A 21,535-nucleotide genomic window follows, 5' to 3' on the forward strand; every position below is an offset into this window, starting at 1 on the left:
AAGAGAGATGGGTCACATTTTTCCCCCAGTCCAATCCTTAGACACTGTGGGAAAAGTATAAAAATAAAGAAGATGGCTGAAGCTAACAGAGATGGTTTTATCCACAGCCATGGAATTAATACAAAACATGGTCAATATGCTGAAAGAGCGTCCAAACCAAACAACTGGACATAGAGAGGCCGTCTAAACAATCTTCAGATGAGTTTGAGAGAAAAAAAGTGGAAGAGGAACACCAGCTGAGTGTCCTGAAGGCAGACATACTGGACATGTCAGTTAAACTGAAAAAAATGAGAAAGAAGCAAGAGCGAGATCAAGCCGCTACTGAGCAAAGAGTGGCCGATAACACCTTGCGCTTACAGGACCAGTTGAAAATGCTCTGTGAGCTTGAGCAGAACAAGGATGGGGAGAAGCTTAAACAAATACAAAAGAAAATAGAACAGCTGGAGGAAGAATGTACAAAGCTCAAAACACCACAAATTCCTTGATCCATAACCATGAGAAGTCAGTGGTGGAAAATGATATGTTTTTCAAAGCTTTGAAAAACCTTGATGAGAAGAAAGCAGACAAGGATGTTGTAGAGGAGCACTTGCATACCAAAGCAGATAAATGCTCCCTAGAACAGACAGTGAGCCTCACAAAGTTTGATAGTGCTTACAAGAACCTGTCTAATGCCATCAAGGGCTTGCTGGGCAAGGTGACAGTACAAGAACAGGAATGGCAGATATCTCTTGGTAAAATCAAGACCGAGATGCAGAAGAAACTGGAGCACAGTGAGTTGGACTTATTGAAGGATAACATAGAAGAAAGCTTGATGGCCTTATCTCAAAAGCTGAAGGAAAGACCACCACCGGCCAAGCCTGATGTGGCTGCCGGGATCCGCAGACAACTGATTCCCATCACTAAATGTCTCTCCTGCAGCCATCCTGTGGAATTGAAGGTGCCTAAACCTCCTCAAGCATCAGTTCCACACTTTCCTGCTTTCAGCAAGGCTCAACCTCTGGCACCCATCACCGCCCAGGGAGTCCAGACTGTCCATCACAAAGGAAGGCACGTCACAAATTTGTCTTAAGCTATCCAAAAACCATCAATATTTATGTTTAGTATGAAAATAAAATGTCACTTTACACTCGATAAGTTGTGTTTGTTTTGATTGTGCTGTTTAAGTGTAAATTATTTTGTGTAACTTACGTTGAGCCTAACATGCAGTGGCGTAACTATAGAAGAAGCGGACTCTGCGGCCGCGGGGAGGGGAAGAAGGAGGCAAGACTGTGAGGTCAGCTTACTCCATAGTTCGTGGAGGAGTATGGAACAGGGGAAGAAGGGGGCTCAGACTGTGAGGTCAGCTGCCTCCATAGGAAAAAGATATGTTTTTTCAAAGCTTTGAAAAACCTTGATGAGAAGAAAGCAGACAAGGATGTTGTAGAGGAGCAGTTGCACACCAAAGCAGATAAATGCTCCCTAGAACAGACAGTGAGCCGCACACAGTTTGATAGTGCTTATAGGAACCTGACTAATGCTATCAAGGGCTTGCTGGGCAAGGTGACAGTACAAGAACAGGAATGGCAGATATCTCTTGGTAAAATCAAGACCGAGATGCAGAAGAAAGTGGAGCATAGTGAGTTGGACTTATTGAAGAATAACATAGAAGAAAGCTTGATAGCCTTATCTCAAGGGCTCAAGGAGAGACCGCCACCGGCCGAGCCTGATGTGGCTGCCGGCATCTGCAGACAATTGATTCCCATCACTAAATGTCTCTCCTGCAGTCATCCTGTGGAATTGAAGGTGAATAAACCTCCTCAAGCATCAGTTTCACACTTTCCTTCTTTCAGCAAGGCTCAACCTCTGGCACCCCTCATCGCCCAGGGTGTCCAGACTGTCCATCACAAAGGAAGGCACATCACAAATTTGTCTTAAGCCTTCCAAAACCATCAAGATTTATGTTTAGTATGAAAATAAAATGTCACTTTACACTTGATAAGTTGTGTTTGTTTCTATTGTGCTGTTTAAGTGTAAATTATTTTGTGTAACTTACGTTGAGCCTAACATGCAGTGGCATAACTATAGAAGAAGCGGACTCTTTAGCCACGGGAGGGGAAGAAGGAGGCCAAGACTGTGAGGTCAGCTTCCTCCATAGTTCGTGGAGGAGTTTGGGGCAGGGGAAGAAGGGGGCCCAGACGGTGAGGTCAGCTTCCTCCATAGTTCTGAAGAATCGCTTACTCCCCAGTCCACCTCCCACCCTTGAATGGAGACTCAGGGGAGGGAGGTGAGGGAATGGACCAGTGGGGGGCAGGTTGGTGGCGGGGAATGGGGGGCGGTAGGGATTGCTGTTCACTGGGCCATTCCAAAGATTATGTTTTGTGGTGGTGCCTTGCGCACACCTTATGCCCTTATATATTGACAGATGCCCTCGGTGACCTCTAAAAACCGTAGAGTCCCCTGTCTAACTCAGCCTTTAGCCTTATGACTTTACATGGCCACATATGCTCTCGTGACCTCTAATAACCTTTGAGTACCCTGTCTAACTCAGCCTTCAGTCTTATGTCCTTATATGGTCACAGGTGCCCTCTGTGACTTCTAGTGATGTCATTTCTGTCACATGACTCGCTGAAACCTAAGTGTCAAGGCTGAGAGAGATGCATGATCACTGTAGTGTTGTACTTGATCGAGTCGACACCACAGCTTGCACCTGAAGGTGATTTTATTATTTGCAATTATTATTGCAGATTTTTTGTTTTTGAACTTTTGGCAATTATTATTGCAGATTTTTTTGTTTTTGAACTTTTGGCAATTATTATTGCAGATTTTTTGTTTTTTAACATTTGGTAAAAACTTTCCCTTGACATCTGGATAAAATATTTCCCTTTTACCAGGGTGAAAAAAAGAAAAAGCCAATGGCTTCATCAGTCAGCTTTTCTGACTTGGCCAATCTGGCAGTTGGCAGCCCAGAGACCGGGGCATTAAATTGCAATGCCTTGCATGCTCTGCTCCATGGTGTTATAAGGCATTTGAACATCCAGGATGTGAAAGCCCTGGGAGATGAGACGATGCATCTTAAAGATGAAGGTCTGGCCATTAAAGGAGGTCACATTTTTCCCACCAGTCCCATCCTTGACATGTGGGAAGTCATAAAAATAAAGAAGATGGCTGAAGCTAACAGAGATGGTTTATCCACAGCCATGGAATTAATACAAAACATGGTCAATATGCTGAAGAGCGTCCAAACCAAACAACTGGACATAGAGAGCCGTCTAAACAATCTTTCAGATGAGTTTGAGAGAAAAAAAGTGGAAGAGGAACACCAGCTGAGTGTCCTGAAGGCAGACATACTGGACATGTCAGTTAAACTGAAAAAAATGAGAAAGAAGCAAGAGCGAGATCAAGCCGCTACTGAGCAAAGAGTGGCCGATAACACCTTGCGCTTACAGGACCAGTTGAAAATGCTCTGTGAGCTTGAGCAGAACAAGGATGGGGAGAAGCTTAAACAAATACAAAAGAAATAGAACAGCTGGAGGAAGAATGTACAAAGCTCAAAAACACCACAAATTCCTTGATCCATAACCATGAGAAGTCAGTGGTGGAAAATGATATGTTTTTCAAAGCTTTGAAAAACCTTGATGAGAAGAAAGCAGACAAGGATGTTGTAGAGGAGCACTTGCATACCAAAGCAGATAAATGCTCCCTAGAACAGACAGTGAGCCTCACAAAGTTTGATAGTGCTTACAAGAACCTGTCTAATGCCATCAAGGGCTTGCTGGGCAAGGTGACAGTACAAGAACAGGAATGGCAGATATCTCTTGGTAAAATCAAGACCGAGATGCAGAAGAAACTGGAGCACAGTGAGTTGGACTTATTGAAGGATAACATAGAAGAAAGCTTTGATGGCCTTATCTCAAAAGCTGAAAGGAAGACCACCACCGGCCAAGCCTGATGTGGCTGCCGGAGATCCGCAGACAACTGATTCCCCATCACTAAATGTCTCTCCTGCAGCCATCCTGTGGAATTGAAGGTGCCTAAACCTCCTCAAGCATCAGTTCCACACTTTCCTGCTTTCAGCAAGGCTCAACCTCTGGCACCCATCACCGCCCAGGGAGTCCAGACTGTCCATCACAAAGGATGGCACGTCACAAATTTGTCTTAAGCTATCCAAAAACCATCAATATTTATGTTTAGTATGAAAATAAAATGTCACTTTACACTCGATAAGTTGTGTTTGTTTTGATTGTGCTGTTTAAGTGTAAATTATTTTGTGTAACTTACGTTGAGCCTAACAAGTCAGTGGCCGTAACTATAGAAGGAAGCGGGCTCTGCGGGCCGCGGGGAGGGGAAAGAAGGAGGCCAAGGACTGTGAGGTCAGCTTACTCCATAGTTCGTGGAGGAGTATGGAACAGGGGGAAGAAGGGGGCTCAGACTGTGAGGTCAGCTGCCTCCATAGGAAAAAGATAATGTTTTTCAAAGCTTTGAAAAACCTTGATGAGAAGAAAGCAGACAAGGATGTTGTAGAGGTAGCAGTTGCACACCAAAGCAGAATAAATGCTCCCTAGAACAGGACAGTGAGAAGCCGGCACAACAGTTTGATAGTGCTTATAGGAACCTGACTAATGCTATCAAGGGGTTGCTGGGCAAGGTGACAGGTACAAGAACAGGAATGCAGAATATCTCTTGGTAAAATCAAAGACCGAGATGCAGAAAGAAAGTGGAGCATAGTGAGTTGGACTTATTGAAGAATAACATAGAAGAAAGCTTGATACGCCTTATCTCAAGGGCTCAAGGAGAGACCCGCCACCGGCCGAGCCCTGATGTGGGCTGCCGGCATTCTGCAGACAATTGATTCCCATCACAAATGTCTCTCCTGCAGTCATCCTGTGGAATTGAAGGTGGAATAAACCTCCTCAAGCATCAGTTTCACACTTTCCTTCTTTCAGCAAGGCTCAACCTCTGGCACCCCTCATCGCCCAGGGTGTCCAGACTGTCCATTCACAAAGGGAAGGCACATCACAAATTTGTCTTAAGCCTTCCAAAACCATCAAGATTTATGTTTAGTATGAAAATAAAATGTCACTTTACACTTGATAAGTTGTGTTTGTTTCTATTGTGCTGTTTAAGTGTAAATTATTTGTGTAATTTACGTTTGAGCCTAACATGGCAGTGGCATAACTATAGAAGAAGCGGACTCTTTAGCCACGGGGAGGGGAAGAAGGAGGCCAAGACTGTGAGGTCAGCTTCCTCCATAGTTCGTGGAGGAGTTTGGGGCAGGGGAAGAAGGGGGGGCCCAGACGGTGAGGTCAGCTTCCTCCATAGTTCTGAAGAATCGCTTACTCCCCAGTCCACCTCCCACCCTTGAATGGAGACTCAGGGGAGGGAGGTGAGGGAATGGACCAGTGGGGGGCAGGTTGGTGGCGGGGAATGGGGGGCGGTAGGGATTGCTGTTCACTGGGCCATTCCAAAGATTATGTTTTGTGGTGGTGCCTTGCGCACACCTTATGCCCTTATATATTGACAGATGCCCTCGGTGACCTCTAAAAACCGTAGAGTCCCTGTCTAACTCAGCCTTTAGCCTTATGACTTTACATGGCCACATATGCTCTCGTGACCTCTAATAACCTTTGAGTACCCTGTCTAACTCAGCCTTCAGTCTTATGTCCTTATATGGTCACAGGTGCCCTCTGTGACTTCTAGTGATGTCATTTCTGTCACATGACTCGCTGAAACCTAAGTGTCAAGGCTGAGAGAGATGCATGATCACTGTAGTGTTGTACTTGATCGAGTCGACACCACCAGCTCTGCACCTGAAGGTGATTTTATTATTTGCAATATTATTGCAGATTTTTTGTTTTTTTGAACTTTTTTGGCAATTATTATTGCAGATTTTTTTTGTTTTTGAACTTTTTGGCAATTATTATTGCAGATTTTTTGTTTTTTAACATTTGGTCAAAACTTTCCCCTTGACATCTGGATAAATATTTCCCCTTTTTACCCAGGGTTGAAAAAAAAGAAAAGCCAATGGCTTTCATCAGTCAGCTTTTCTGACTTGGCCGCCATCTGGCAGTTGGCACCCAGAGACCTGGGCATTAAATTGCAATGCCTTGCAGCTCTGCTCCATGGGTTGTTATAAGGGCATTTGAACATCCAGGAGGTGAAAGCCTGGGGAGATGAGACGATGCATCTTAAAGATGAAGGTCTGGCCATTTAAAGGAGGTCACATTTTTCCCACCAGTCCCCATCCCTTGACATGGGGGGAAGTCATAAAATAAAGAAGATGGCTGAAGCTAACAGAGATGGTTTATCCACAGCCATGGAATTAATACAAAACATGGTCAATATGCTGAAGAGCGTCCAAACCCAAACAACTGGACATAGAGAGCCGTCTAAACAATCTTTCAGATGAGTTTGAGAGAAAAAAAAGTGGAGAAGAGGAACACCAGCTGAGTGTCCTGAACAGGCAGACATACTGGACATGTCAGTTAAACTGAAAAAAATGAGAAAGAAGGCAAGAGCGAGATCAAGCCGCTACTGAGCAAAGAGTGGCCGATAACACCTTGCGCTTACAGGACCAGTTGAAAATGCTCTGTGAGCTTGAGCAGAACAAGGATGGGGAGAAGCTTAAAACAAATACAAAAGAAAATAGAACAGCTGGAGAAGAATGTACAAAGCTCAAAAACACCACAAATTCCTTGATCCATAACCATGAGAAGTCAGTGGTGGAAAATGATATGTTTTTCAAAAGCTTTGAAAAACCTTGATGAGAAGAAAGCAGACAAGGATGGTTGTAGAGGAGCACTTGCATACCAAATCAGATAAATGCCTCCTAGAACAGACAGTGAGCCTCACAAAGTTTGATAAGTGCTTACAAGAACCTGTCTAATGGCATCAAGGGCTTGCTGGGCAAGGTGACAGTACAAGAACAGGAATGGCAGATATCTCTTGGTAAATCAAGACCGAGATGCAGAAGAAACTGGAGCACAGTGAGTTGGACTTATTGAAGGATAACATAGAAGAAAGCTTTGATGGCCTTATCTCAAAAGCTGAAGGAAAGACCAACCACCGGCCAAGCCTGATGTGGCTGCCGGGATCCGCAGACAACTGATTCCCATCACTAAATGTCTCTCCTGCAGCCATCCTGTGGAATTGAAGGTGCCTAAACCTCCTCAAGCATCAGTTCCACACTTTCCTGCTTTCAGCAAGGCTCAACCTCTGGCACCCATGCACCGCCCAGGGAGTCCCAGACTGTCCATCACAAAGGAAGGCACGTCACAAATTTGTCTTAAGCTATCCCAAAACCATCAATATTTATGTTTAGTATGAAAATAAAATGTCACTTTACCACCTCGATAAGTTGTGTTTGTTTTGATTGTGCTGTTTAAGTGTAAATTATTTGTGTAACTTACGTTGAGGCCTAACATGCAGTGGCGTAACTATAGAAGAAGCGGGCTCTGCGGCCGCGGGGAGGGGAAGAAGGAGGCCAAGACTGTGAGGTCAGCTTACTCCATAGTTCGTGGAGGAGTATGGAACAGGGGAAGAAGGGGGCTTCAGACTGTGAGGTCAGCTGCCTCCATAGGAAAAAGATATGTTTTTCAAAGCTTTGAAAAACCTTGATGAGAAGAAAGCAGACAAGGATGTTGTAGAGGAGCAGTTTGCACACCAAAGCAGATAAATGCTCCCTAGAACAGACAGTGAGCCGCCACACAGTTTGATAGTGCTTATAGGAACCTGACTAATGCTATCAAGGGCTTGCTGGGCAAGGTGACAGTACAAGAACAGGAATGGCAGATATCTCTTGGTAAAATCAAGACCGAGATGCAGAAGAAAGTGGAGTATAGTGAGTTGGACTTATTGAAGAATAACATAGAAGAAAGCTTGATAGCCTTATCTCAAGGGCTCAGGAGAGACCGCCACCGGCCGAGCCTGATGTGGCTGCCGGCATCTGCAGACAATTGATTCCATCACTAAATGTCTCTCCTGCAGTCATCCTGTGGAATTGAAGGTGAATAAACCTCCTCAAGCATCAGTTTCACACTTTCCTTCTTTCAGCAAGGCTCAACCTCTGGCACCCCTCATCGCCCAGGGTGTCCAGACTGTCCATCACAAAGGAAGGCACATCACAAAATTTGTCTAAGCCTTCCAAAACCATCAAGATTTATGTTTAGTATGAAAATAAAAATGTCACTTTACACTTGATAAGTTGTGTTTGTTTCTATTGTGCTGTTAAGTGTAAATTATTTTGTGTAACTTACGTTGAGCCTAACATGCAGTGGCATAACTATAGAAGAAGCGGACTCTTTAGCCACGGGGAGGGGAAGAAGGAGGCCAAGACTGTGAGGTCAGCTTCCTCCATAGTTCGTGGAGGAGTTTGGGGCAGGGGAAGAAGGGGGCCCAGACGGTGAGGTCAGCTTCCTCCATAGTTCTGAAGAATCGCTTACCTCCCCAGTCCACCTCCCACCCTTGAATGGAGACTCAGGGGAGGGAGGTGAGGGAATGGACCAGTGGGGGGCAGGTTGTGGCGGGGAATGGGGGGCGGTAGGGATTGCTGTTCACTGGGCCCATTCCAAAGATTAATGTTTTGTGGGTGGTGCCTTGCGCACACCTTATGCCCTTATATATTGACAGATGCCCTCGGTGACCTCTAAAAACCGTAGAGTCCCCTGTCTAACTCAGCCTTTAGCCTTATGACTTTACATGGCCACATATGCTCTCGTGACCTCTAATAACTTTCGAGTACCCTGTCTAACTCAGCCTTCAGTCTCATGTCCTTATATGGTCACAGGTGCCCTCTGTGACTTCTAGTGATGTCATTTCTGTCACATGACTCGCTGAAACCTAAGTGTCAAGGCTGAGAGAGATGCATGATCACTGTAGTGTTGTACTTGATCGAGTCGACACCACAGCTTGCACCTGAAGGTGATTTTATTATTTGCAATTATTATTGCAGATTTTTTGTTTTTGAACTTTTGGCAATTATTATTGCAGATTTTTTTGTTTTTGAACTTTTGGCAATTATTATTGCAGATTTTTTGTTTTTTAACATTTGGTAAAAACTTTCCCTTGACATCTGGATAAAATATTTCCCTTTTACCAGGGTGAAAAAAAGAAAAAGCCAATGGCTTCATCAGTTCAGCTTTTCTGACTTGGCCAATCTGGCAGTTGGCAGCCCCAGAGACCGGGGCATTAAATTGCAATGCCTTGCATGCTCTGCTCCATGGTGTTATAAGGCATTTGAACATCCAGGATGTGAAAGCCCTGGGAGATGAGACGATGCATCTTAAAGATGAAGGTCTGGCCATTAAAGGAGGTCACATTTTTCCCACCAGTCCCATCCTTGACATGTGGGAAGTCATAAAAATAAAGAAGATGGCTGAAGCTAACAGAGATGGTTTATCCACAGCCATGGAATTAATACAAAACATGGTCAATATGCTGAAGAGCGTCCAAACCAAACAACTGGACATAGAGAGCCGTCTAAACAATCTTTCCAGATGAGTTTGAGAGAAAAAAAGTGGAAGAGGAACACCAGCTGAGTGTCCTGAAGGCAGACATACTGGACATGTCAGTTAAACTGAAAAAAATAAGAAAGAAGCAAGAGCGAGATCAAGCCGCTACTGAGCAAAGAGTGGCCGACAACACCTTGCGCTTACAGGACCAGTTGAAAATGCTCTGTGAGCTTGAGCAGAACAAGGATGGGGAGAAGCTTAAACAAATACAAAAGAAAATAGAACAGCTGGAGGAAGAATGTACAAAGCTCAAAAACCACCACAAATTCCCTTGATCCATAACCATGAGAAGTCAGTGGTGGAAAATGATATGTTTTTCAAAGCTTTGAAAAACCTTGATGAGAAGAAAGCAGACAAGGATGTTGTAGAGGAGCACTTGCATACCAAAGCAGATAAATGCTCCCTAGAACAGACAGTGAGTCTCACAAAGTTTGATAGTGCTTACAAGAACCTGTCTAATGCCATCAAGGGCTTGCTGGGCAAGGTGACAGTACAAGAACAGGAATGGCAGATATCTCTTGGTAAAATCAAGACCGAGATGCAGAAGAAACTGGAGCACAGTGAGTTGGACTTATTGAAGGATAACATAGAAGAAAGCTTGATGGCCTTATCTCAAAGCTGAAGGAAAGACCACCACCGGCCAAGCCTGATGTGGCTGCCGGGATCCGCAGACAACTGATTCCCATCACTAAATGTCTCTCCTGCAGCCATCCTGTGGAATTGAAGGTGCCTAAACCTCCTCAAGCATCAGTTCCACACTTTCCTGCTTTCAGCAAGGCTCAACCTCTGGCACCCATCACCGCCCAGGGAGTCCAGACTGTCCATCACAAAGGAAGGCACGTCACAAATTTGTCTTAAGCTATCCAAAACCATCAATATTTATGTTTAGTATGAAAATAAAATGTCACTTTACACTCGATAAGTTGTGTTTGTTTTGATTGTGCTGTTTAAGTGTAAATTATTTTGTGTAACTTACGTTGAGCCTAACATGCAGTGGCATAACTATAGAAGAAGCGGACTCTTTAGCCACGGGGAGGGGAAGAAGGAGGCCAAGACTGTGAAGTCAGCTTCCTCCATAGTTCGTGGAGGAGTTTGGGGCAGGGGAAGAAGGGGGCCCAGACGGTGAGGTCAGCTTCCTCCATAGTTCTGAAGAATCGCTTACTCCCCAGTCCACCTCCCACCCTTGAATGGAGACTCAGGGAGGGAGGTGAGGGAATGGACCAGTGGGGGGCAGGTTGGTGGCGGGGAATGGGGGGCGGTAGGGATTGCTGTTCACTGGGCCATTCCAAAGATTAATGTTTTGTGGTGGTGCCTTGCGCACACCTTATGCCCTTATATATTGACAGATGCCCTCGGTGACCTCTAAAAACCGTAGAGTCCCCTGTCTAACTCAGCCTTTAGCCTTATGACTTTACATGGCCACATATGCTCTCGTGACCTCTAATAACTTTCGAGTACCCTGTCTAACTCAGCCTTCAGTCTTATGTCCTTATATGGTCACAGGTGCCCTCTGTGACTTCTAGTGATGTCATTTCTGTCACATGACTCGCTGAAACCTAAGTGTCAAGGCTGAGAGAGATGCATGATCACTGTAGTGTTGTACTTGATCGAGTCGACACCACAGCTTGCCACCTGAAGGTGATTTTATTATTTGCAATTATTATTGCAGATTTTTTTGTTTTTGAACTTTGGCAATTATTATTGCAGATTTTTTTGTTTTTGAACTTTTGGCAATTATTATTGCAGATTTTTTGTTTTTTAACATTTGGTAAAAACTTTCCCCTTGACATCTGGATAAAATATTTCCCTTTTACCAGGGTGAAAAAAAGAAAAAGCCAAATGGCTTCATCAGTCAGCTTTTCTGACTTGGCCAATCTGGCAGTTGGCAGCCCAGAGACCGGGGCATTAAATTGCAATGCCTTGCATGCTCTGCTCCATGGTGTTATAAGGCATTTGAACATCCAGGAATGTGAAAGCCCTGGGAAAATGAGACGATGCATCTTAAAAGATGAAGGTCTGGCCATTAAAGGAGGTCACATTTTTCCCACCAGTCCCATCCTTGACATGTGGGAAGTCATAAAAAATAAAGAAGATGGCTGAAGCTAACAGAGATGGTTTATCCACAGCCATGGAATTAATACAAAACATGGTCAATATGCTGAAGAGCGTCCAAACCAAACAACTGGACATAGAGAGCCGTCTAAACAATCTTTCAGATGAGTTTGAGAGAAAAAAAGTGAAGAGGACACCAGCTGAGTGTCCTGAAGGCAGACATACTGGACATGTCAGTTAAACTGAAAAAATGAGAAAGAAGCAAGAGCGAGATCAAGCCGCTACTGAGCAAAGAGTGGCCGACAACACCTTGCGCTTACAGGACCAGTTGAAAATGCTCTGTGAGCTTGAGCAGAACAAGGATGGGGAGAAGCTTAAACAAATACAAAAGAAAATAGAACAGCTGGAGGAAGAATGTACAAAGCTCAAAAACACCACAAATTCCTTGATCCATAACCATGAGAAGTCAGTGGTGGAAAATGATATGTTTTTCAAAGCTTTGAAAAACCTTGATGAGAAGAAAGCAGACAAGGATGTTGTAGAGGAGCACTTGCATACCAAAGCAGATAAATGCTCCCTAGAACAGACAGTGAGTCTCACAAAGTTTGATAGTGCTTACAAGAACCTGTCTAATGCCATCAAGGGCTTGCTGGGCAAGGTGACAGTACAAGAACAGGAATGGCAGATATCTCTTGGTAAAATCAAGACCCGAGATGCAGAGAAACTGGAGCACAGTGAGTTGGACTTATTGAAGGATAACATAGAAGAAAGCTTGATGGCCTTATTCTCAAAAGCTGAAGGAAAGACCTCCACCGGCCAAGCCTGATGTGGCTGCCGGGAATCCGCAGACAACTGATTCCCATCAACTAAATGTCTCTCCTGCAGCCATCCTGTGGAATTGAAGGTGCCTAAACCTCCTCAAGCATCAGTTCCACACTTTCCTGCTTTCAGCAAGGCTCAACCTCTGGCACCCATCACCGCCCAGGGAGTCCAGACTGTCCATCACAAAGGAAGGCACGTCACAAATTTGTCTTAAGCTATCCAAAACCATCAATATTTATGTTTAGTATGAAAATAAAATGTCACTTTACACTCGATAAGTTGTGTTTGTTTTGATTGTGCTGTTTAAGTGTAAATTATTTTGTGTAACTTACGTTGAGCCTAACATGCAGTGGCGTAACTATAGAAGAAGCGGACTCTGCGGCCGCGGGGAGGGGAAGAAGGAGGCCAAGACTGTGAGGTCAGCTTACTCCATAGTTCGTGGAGGAGTATGGAACAGGGGAAGAAGGGGGCTCAGACTGTGAGGTCAGCTGCCTCCATAGGAAAAAGATATGTTTTTCAAAGCTTTGAAAAACCTTGATGAGAAGAAAGCAGACAAGGATGTTGTAGAGGAGCAGTTGCACACCAAAGCAGATAAATGCTCCCTAGAACAGACAGTGAGCCGCACACAGTTTGATAGTGCTTATAGGAACCTGACTAATGCTATCAAGGGCTTGCTGGGCAAGGTGACAGTACAAGAACAGGAATGGCAGATATCTCTTGGTAAAATCAAGACCGAGATGCAGAAGAAAGTGGAGCATAGTGAGTTGGACTTATTGAAGAATAACATAGAAGAAAGCTTGATAGCCTTATCTCAAGGGCTCAAGGAGAGACCGCCACCGGCCGAGCCTGATGTGGCTGCCGGCATCTGCAGACAATTGATTCCCATCACTAAATGTCTCTCCTGCAGTCATCCTGTGGAATTGAAGGTGAATAAACCTCTCAAGCATCAGTTTCACACTTTCCTTCTTTCAGCAAGGCTCAACCTCTGGCACCCCTCATCGCCCAGGGTGTCCAGACTGTCCATCACAAAGGAAGGCACATCACAAATTTGTCTTAAGCCTTCCAAAACCATCAAGATTTATGTTTAGTATGAAAATAAAATGTCACTTTACACTTGATAAGTTGTGTTTGTTTCTATTGTGCTGTTTAAGTGTAAATTATTTTGTGTAACTTACGTTGAGCCTAACATGCAGTGGCATAACTATAGAAGAAGCGGACTCTTTAGCCACGGGGAGGGGAAGAAGGAGGCCAAGACTGTGAGGTCAGCTTCCTCCATAGTTCGTGGAGGAGTTTGGGGCAGGGGAAGAAGGGGCCCAGACGGTGAGGTCAGCTTCCTCCATAGTTCTGAAGAATCGCTTACTCCCAGTCCACCTCCCACCCTTGAATGGAGACTCAGGGGAGGGAGGTGAGGGAATGGACCAGTGGGGGGCAGGTTGGTGGCGGGGAATGGGGGGCGGTAGGGATTGCTGTTCACTGGGCCATTCCAAAGATTTATGTTTTGTGGTGGTGCCTTGCGCACACCTTATGCCCTTATATATTGACAGATGCCCTCGGTGACCTCTAAAAACCGTAGAGTCCCCTGTCTAACTCAGCCTTTAGCCTTATGACTTTACATGGCCACATATGCTCTCGTGACCTCTAATAACCTTTGAGTACCCTGTCTAACTCAGCCTTCAGTCTTATGTCCTTATATGGTCACAGGTGCCCTCTGTGACTTCTAGTGATGTCATTTCTGTCACATGACTCGCTGAAACCTAAGTGTCAAGGCTGAGAGAGATGCATGATCACTGTAGTGTTGTACTTGATCGAGTCGACACCACAGCTTGCACCTGAAGGTGATTTTATTATTTGCAATTATTATTGCAGATTTTTTGTTTTTGAACTTTTGGCAATTATTATTGCAGATTTTTTTGTTTTTGAACTTTTGGCAATTATTATTGCAGATTTTTGTTTTTTAACATTTGGTAAAAACTTTCCCTTGACATCTGGATAAAATATTTCCCTTTTACCAGGGTGAAAAAAAGAAAAGCCAATGGCTTCATCAGTCAGCTTTTCTGACTTGGCCAATCTGGCAGTTGGCAGCCCAGAGACCGGGGCATTAAATTGCAATGCCTTGCATGCTCTGCTCCATGGTGTTATAAGGCATTTGAACATCCAGGATGTGAAAGCCCTGGGAGATGAGACGATGCATCTTAAAGATGAAGGTCTGGCCATTAAAGGAGGTCACATTTTTCCCACCAGTCCCATCCTTGACATGTGGGAAGTCATAAAAATAAAGAAGATGGCTGAAGCTAACAGAGATGGTTTATCCACAGCCATGGAATTAATACAAAACATGGTCAATATGCTGAAGAGCGTCCAAACCAAACAACTGGACATAGAGAGCCGTCTAAACAATCTTTCAGATGAGTTTGAGAGAAAAAAAGTGGAAGAGGAACACCAGCTGAGTGTCCTGAAGGCAGACATACTGGACATGTCAGTTAAACTGAAAAAAATGAGAAAGAAGCAAGAGCGAGATCAAGCCGCTACTGAGCAAAGAGTGGCCGATAACACCTTGCGCTTACAGGACCAGTTGAAAATGCTCTGTGAGCTTGAGCAGAACAAGGATGGGGAGAAGCTTAAACAAATACAAAAGAAAATAGAACAGCTGGAGGAAGAATGTACAAAGCTCAAAAACACCACAAATTCCTTGATCCATAACCATGAGAAGTCAGTGGTGGAAAATGATATGTTTTTCAAAGCTTTGAAAAACCTTGATGAGAAGAAAGCAGACAAGGATGTTGTAGAGGAGCACTTGCATACCAAAGCAGATAAATGCTCCCTAGAACAGACAGTGAGCCTCACAAAGTTTGATAGTGCTTACAAGAACCTGTCTAATGCCATCAAGGGCTTGCTGGGCAAGGTGACAGTACAAGAACAGGAATGGCAGATATCTCTTGGTAAAATCAAGACCGAGATGCAGAAGAAACTGGAGCACAGTGAGTTGGACTTATTGATTGAAGGATAACATAGAGAAAGCTTGATGGCCTTATCTCAAAAGCTGAAGGAAAGACCACCACCGGCCAAGCCTGATGTGGCTGCCGGGATCCGCAGACAACTGATTCCCATCACTAAATGTCTCTCCTGCAGCCATCCTGTGGAATTGAAGGTGCCTAAACCTCCTCAAGCATCAGTTCCACACTTTCCTGCTTTCAGCAAGGCTCAACCTCTGGCACCCATCACCGCCCAGGGAGTCCAGACTGTCCATCACAAAGGAAGGCACGTCACAAATTTGTCTTAAGCTATCCAAAACCATCAATATTTATGTTTAGTATGAAAATAAAATGTCACTTTACACTCGATAAGTTGTGTTTGTTTTGATTGTGCTGTTTAAGTGTAAATTATTTTGTGTAACTTACGTTGAGCCTAACATGCAGTGGCGTAACTATAGAAGAAGCGGACTCTGCGGCCGCGGGGAGGGGAAGAAGGAGGCCAAGACTGTGAGGTCAGCTTACTCCATGTTCGTGGAGGAGTATGGAACAGGGGAAGAAGGGGGCTCAGACTGTGAGGTCAGCTGCCTCCATAGGAAAAAGATATGTTTTTCAAAGCTTTGAAAAACCTTGATGAGAAGAAAGCAGACAAGGATGTTGTAGAGGAGCAGTTGCACACCAAAGCAGATAAATGCTCCCTAGAACAGACAGTGAGCCGCACACAGTTTGATAGTGCTTATAGGAACCTGACTAATGCTATCAAGGGCTTGCTGGGCAAGGTGACAGTACAAGAACAGGAATGGCAGATATCTCTTGGTAAAATCAAGACCGAGATGCAGAAGAAAGTGGAGCATAGTGAGTTGGACTTATTGAAGAATAACATAGAAGAAAGCTTGATAGCCTTATCTCAAGGGCTCAAGGAGAGACCGCCACCGGCCGAGCCTGATGTGGCTGCCGGCATCTGCAGACAATTGATTCCCATCACTAAATGTCTCTCCTGCAGTCATCCTGTGGAATTGAAGGTGAATAAACCTCCTCAAGCATCAGTTTCACACTTTCCTTCTTTCAGCAAGGCTCAACCTCTGGCACCCCTCATCGCCAGGGTGTCCAGACTGTCCATCACAAAGGAAGGCACATCACAAATTTGTCTTAAGCCTTCCAAAACCATCAAGATTATGTTTAGTATGAAAATAAATGTCACTTTACACTTGATAAGTTGTGTTTGTTTTATTGTGCTGTTTAAGTGTAAATTATTTTGTGTAACTTACGTTGAGCCTAACATGCAGTGGCATAACTATAGAAGAAGCGGACTCTTTAGCCACGGGGAGGGGAAGAAGGAGGCCAAGACTGTAGGTCAGCTTCCTCCATAGTTCGTGGAGGAGTTTGGGGCAGGGGAAAAGGGGGCCAGACGGTGAGGTCAGCTTCCTCCATAGTTCTGAAGAATCGCTTACTCCCAGTCCATCTCCCACCCTTGAATGGAGACTCAGGGGAGGGAGGTGAGGGAATGGACCAGTGGGGGGCAGGTTGGTGGCGGGGAATGGGGGCGGTAGGGATTGCTGTTTCACTGGGCCATTCCAAAGATTATGTTTTGTGGTGGTGCCTTGCGCACACCTTATGCCCTTAATATTGACAGATGCCCTCTGGTGACCTTAAAAACGTAGAGTCCCCTGTCTAACTCAGCCTTTAGCCTTATGACTTTACATGGCCACATATGCTCTCGTGACCGCTCTAATAACCTTTTGAGTACCCTGTCTAACTCAGCTTCAGTCTTATGTCCTTATATGGTCACAGGGTGCCCTCTGTGACTTCTAGTGATGTCATTTTCTGTCACATGACTCTCGCTGAAACCTAAGGTCAAGGCTGAGAGAGATGCATGATCACTGTAGTGTTGTACTTGATCGAGTCGACACCACAGCTTGCCACCTGAAGGTGATTTTATTATTTGCAATTATATTTGCAGATTTTTTGTTTTTGAACTTTGGCAATTATTATTGCAGATTTTTTTGTTTTTGAACTTTTGGCAATTATATTCGCAGATTTTTTGTTTTTAAATTAAACGGATTTGGTGAACCTTTTTCCCCTTGGACTACATTTTTCTCTGAGAATATAATAGTTTTCCCCCGTTGTTTTGTTAAAAAATTAACATGTACCAGGTGAAAAAAGAAAAGCCAATGGCTTTTTTTATCAACCTTCCTAGTCGGCTTCTTTATTTCTGAGTTGTGGACACTGTTTTGGCCTGTCTTACGCTTCATTTCTGAGGCAGTTGGGCAGACACTGTATCCAGAGCGCACGCGTCTGTTGGAGAACTGGCATTAAAGATTGCATTGCGTTTGATGCATGCTCTAGCTTTTCTTGGGGCGTTGGGCTGCTGGGCTCCCTACACTTCTTGTGTGTTTATAATTACTTCTCATTCTGCGAGGCATAATTGTTTTTTGAACAGTTATCCACGATGTGAAAAACACTTGCTCGCCTTTCTTGATTGCTCTCTGTGGATATGATATAGCTGATGTAGCGGACCGTTACTGATCGCATTAGGAACCTCTTTAAGAGAAATCGAGGTATTGAGGGTCGTCTGGCTCCCTCCTGTGCTTGTCGTAGTTATCCAATCCTTATACTACATGCACTAGTGCTGGCAAGGGCGTCCTTTTATTTTTTTTTCTTCTTCGTACGACTCGTATCTTTAGCTGTTATGGCTATCTTGTTAGCTTCGCTCTATGTTTAGTTTTTTCTTTGACTTTTATTGTTATATTCTTAGGCGTGGTCTTGACTTGCTCGAGCGCGTCTGCCCTGTCTCTGAGTCACTGCGATCCCCAATGTATAGAATGTGGGTATAAACGAAATGGCTGAAGTAACAGAGATGGTTTATTCCACAGCCACATGGATTAATACAAAACAATGGTCAATATGCTGAAGAAGCGTCCAAACCAACAACTTGGATAGAGAGCCCGTCTAAACAATCTTTCAGATGAGTTTTGAGAGAAAAAGTGGAGAGACACCCACTGAGTGTCCTGAAGGAACATACTGGACTGTCAGTTAAACTGAAAAAAACTGTTAGAAGAAGCAAAGAGCGAGATCAGCCGCTACTAGCAAAGAGTGGCCCGATAACACCTTGCGCTTACAGGACGCAGTTTGAAAATGCTCTTGAGCTTGAGCAGACAGGATGGGGAGAAGCTTTAAAACAAATACAAAGAAAATAGAACAGCTGGAAGAAGAATGTACAAAGTCAAAAACACCACAAATTCCTTGATCCAATACCATGAGAGGTCAGGGGTCGGAAAAATGATTATGTTTTTTCTAAAAGCTTTGAAAAAACCTGGATGAGAGAAGCAGACATGATGTTGTAGAGGGCAACTTGCATCACCAAAGCGATAAATGCTCCCTAGACAGACAGTGAGCCTCACAAGTTTGATAGTGCTTACAAGAAACCTGTCTAATGCCATTCAAGCGGCTTGCTGGGCAAGGTGACAGTACAAGAACAAGATGGCAGATATTCTCTTGGTAAAAATCAACGACCGAAGATGCAGAGAAACTGGAGCACAGTGAGTTGGGACTTATTGAAGGATAACTAGAAAGAAAGCTCTTGAATTGCCTTATCTCAAAAAGCTGGAGAGGAAAGACACCGACCGGCCAAGCCTGCATGTGGCTGCCGGGATCCGCAGACGCAACTGATTCCCAATCACTAAATGTCTCTTCTGCAGCCAATCCTGTGGAATTTAAGGAGCTACTCCCAAAGCATCAGTTCCACCACTTTTCTCCCTGCTTTCAGCAAGTGCTCAATCACCTCTGGCACCCCCATCACCCGGCACCAGGGAGTCCAGACTGTCCATCACAAAGGAAAGGCGACAGATCAAAGTTGTTTAAGCTAATCCAAACCATCAATGATTTATGTTTAGTATGAAAATAAATGTCACTGTTTACATCGATAAGTTTGCTGTTGTTTTGGATTGTGCTGTTTAAGTGTAAATTATTTTGTGTAACTTACGTTGAGCCTAACATGCAGTGGCAGTACTATAGAAGTAAGCGGACTCTGGGGCGGCCGCGGGAGGGTAAGAAAGAGGCCAAGACTGTGAGCGTCAAGCTTAACTCCCATAGTTCGTGGAGGAGTATGGAACAGGGGAAGAAAGGGGGCCTCAGACTGTGAGGTCCAGCTGCTCCCATGGAAAAGATATGTTTTTCAAAGCTTTGAAAAAACCTTGATGAAGAAGAAAGCAGACCAAGGATGTTGTAGAGGAGGCAGTTGCACACCAAAGCAGATAAATGCTCCCTAGAACAGACAGTGCGAAGCCGCATCACAGTTTGATAGTAGCTTATAGGAACCTGACTAATGCTATCAAGGGCTTGCTGGCAAGGTGACAAGTACAAGAACAGGAATGGGCAGATAATCTCTTGTAAATCAAAGAACCGAGATGAGAAGAAAAGTGGGAGCATAGTGAGTTGGACTTTATTTGAAGAATAAACATAGAAAAAGCTTGATAGCCTTATCTCAAGGGCTCAAGGAGAGACCGCCACCTGGCCGAGCCTGATGGGTGGCTGCCGGCATCTGCAGACCATTGATTCACCTCAACTAAATGTCTCTCCTGCAGTCATCCTGTGGAGTTGTAAGGTGAATAATCCCTCAAGCATCAGTTTCACACTTTCCTTCTTTCAGCAAGGCTAATCCTCTGGCACCGTCTCATCGCCCCCGGGTCGTACCACGTAACTGTCCATCCACCAAAGGAAGGCACATCACGAATTGTTCTTAAGAGCCTCAAAACATCAAGATTTTATGTTTGTATGAAATAAATGTCACTTTACACTTGATAAGTTTGTTTGTTTCTATTGGTGCTGTTTGAAGTGTAATTGAATTTTGTGTAACTACGTTGAGTCCTAAACATGCAGTGGGCATAATTAATAGAACAGAAAAAGGGCTGACTCTTTAGCCACGGGGAGGGGAACAGAAGGAGGGCCAAGACTGTGAGTCCAGCTTCCCTCCTGTTCGTGGAGCGGTTTTGGGCAGGGGAAAGAGGGCCCAGAACGGGATGAGGTCAGCGATTCATCCATAGTTCTGAAGAACTTATACGTCAACTCCGAGAATTCCCAGGAGGCCATCCACACACGCACGTTGAAATGGAGGAGCTCAGGGGAGGAGGTGAGGGAATGGACCAGGTGGGGGGGCAAGTGTTGGTGGCGGGAATGGGGGGCCGGTAGGATTGCTTGTTCACTGCGGCCATTCCAAAGATTTGGCATGTTTGTGGTGGTGCCTTGCGCCACCTTATGCCTTATATATGTGACAGATGCCCTCGGTGACCTCCTACAACCGTAGAGTCCCCTGTCTATCTGCTTAATAGCCTTATGACTTTTAACATGGCCGGAGCAATATGCTCTAAGGAAGTGCCTCTAATAACCTTTGAAGTATACCCGTGATACCTGAACGGTCAGCCTTCAGTCTTATGTCCTGTTATATGGTCACAGGTGGGCCTCTGTGATTCCTAGTGAAATGTCATGTTCTGTACATGACTCGGCTAAAACACACTAAGTCCCGTCAACGACTGTTTAGAGATTCGTGGACCTGTGCAGCCTGTATCTCTCTGTAGGTGGGTTTGTGGACTGGTGAATTTCTGGACTCTGGCGTCTGGAAACTACCAAGCGAGCTTTGCACACGAGATAGTGATTGGTTTTAGCTTATTTCTTCAATGAGTCATTGTCAGGAGTTTTGGTCTAGGTGGTTTTGAGAAACACGTTGTTGTAGGCATTCGGATTAGCGCATGTATGTGGTGGTTTTGGGCTTTTTGATTATTACTTATGTAGGCGGATTATGTCGGTGAGCAGACTATTTTTTTAGGTGGATTGCTTATAACCATATTTTGCGCGCTAGAGAGAACTGCGTGTACTTCGAACATACTGGTATTGGAGAACACAGTGTTTGTGCCCTTCCTTTCACCTATCTAGGGTGAGACCAAAATAGAAAATAGACGCCAAGTATGGATTCATCATGATCAAGCTTTTCTTCTTGTTATCCTTTCTATCCACCTCCACTGTGCTGTTTCCTTTCTTGCATCTGCGTCCGTACGTATCTGGTTTTTGTATGTGTCTATATTATGGCAGTATAGCAAACCCAGGACAGCAGCCTGGGCCAGGCATTTAAATCTCGTCAATGGGCCTTGCACTTGCTCTGCGTTACCACTGTCAATCGGTGTTCTAATTGCCAGGCATTTCGAAACATCCAGG

Source organism: Xenopus laevis, chromosome 5L (assembly GCF_017654675.1).
Source record: "Xenopus laevis strain J_2021 chromosome 5L, Xenopus_laevis_v10.1, whole genome shotgun sequence".
In the NCBI taxonomy this organism is placed as follows: Eukaryota; Metazoa; Chordata; class Amphibia; order Anura; family Pipidae; genus Xenopus; species Xenopus laevis.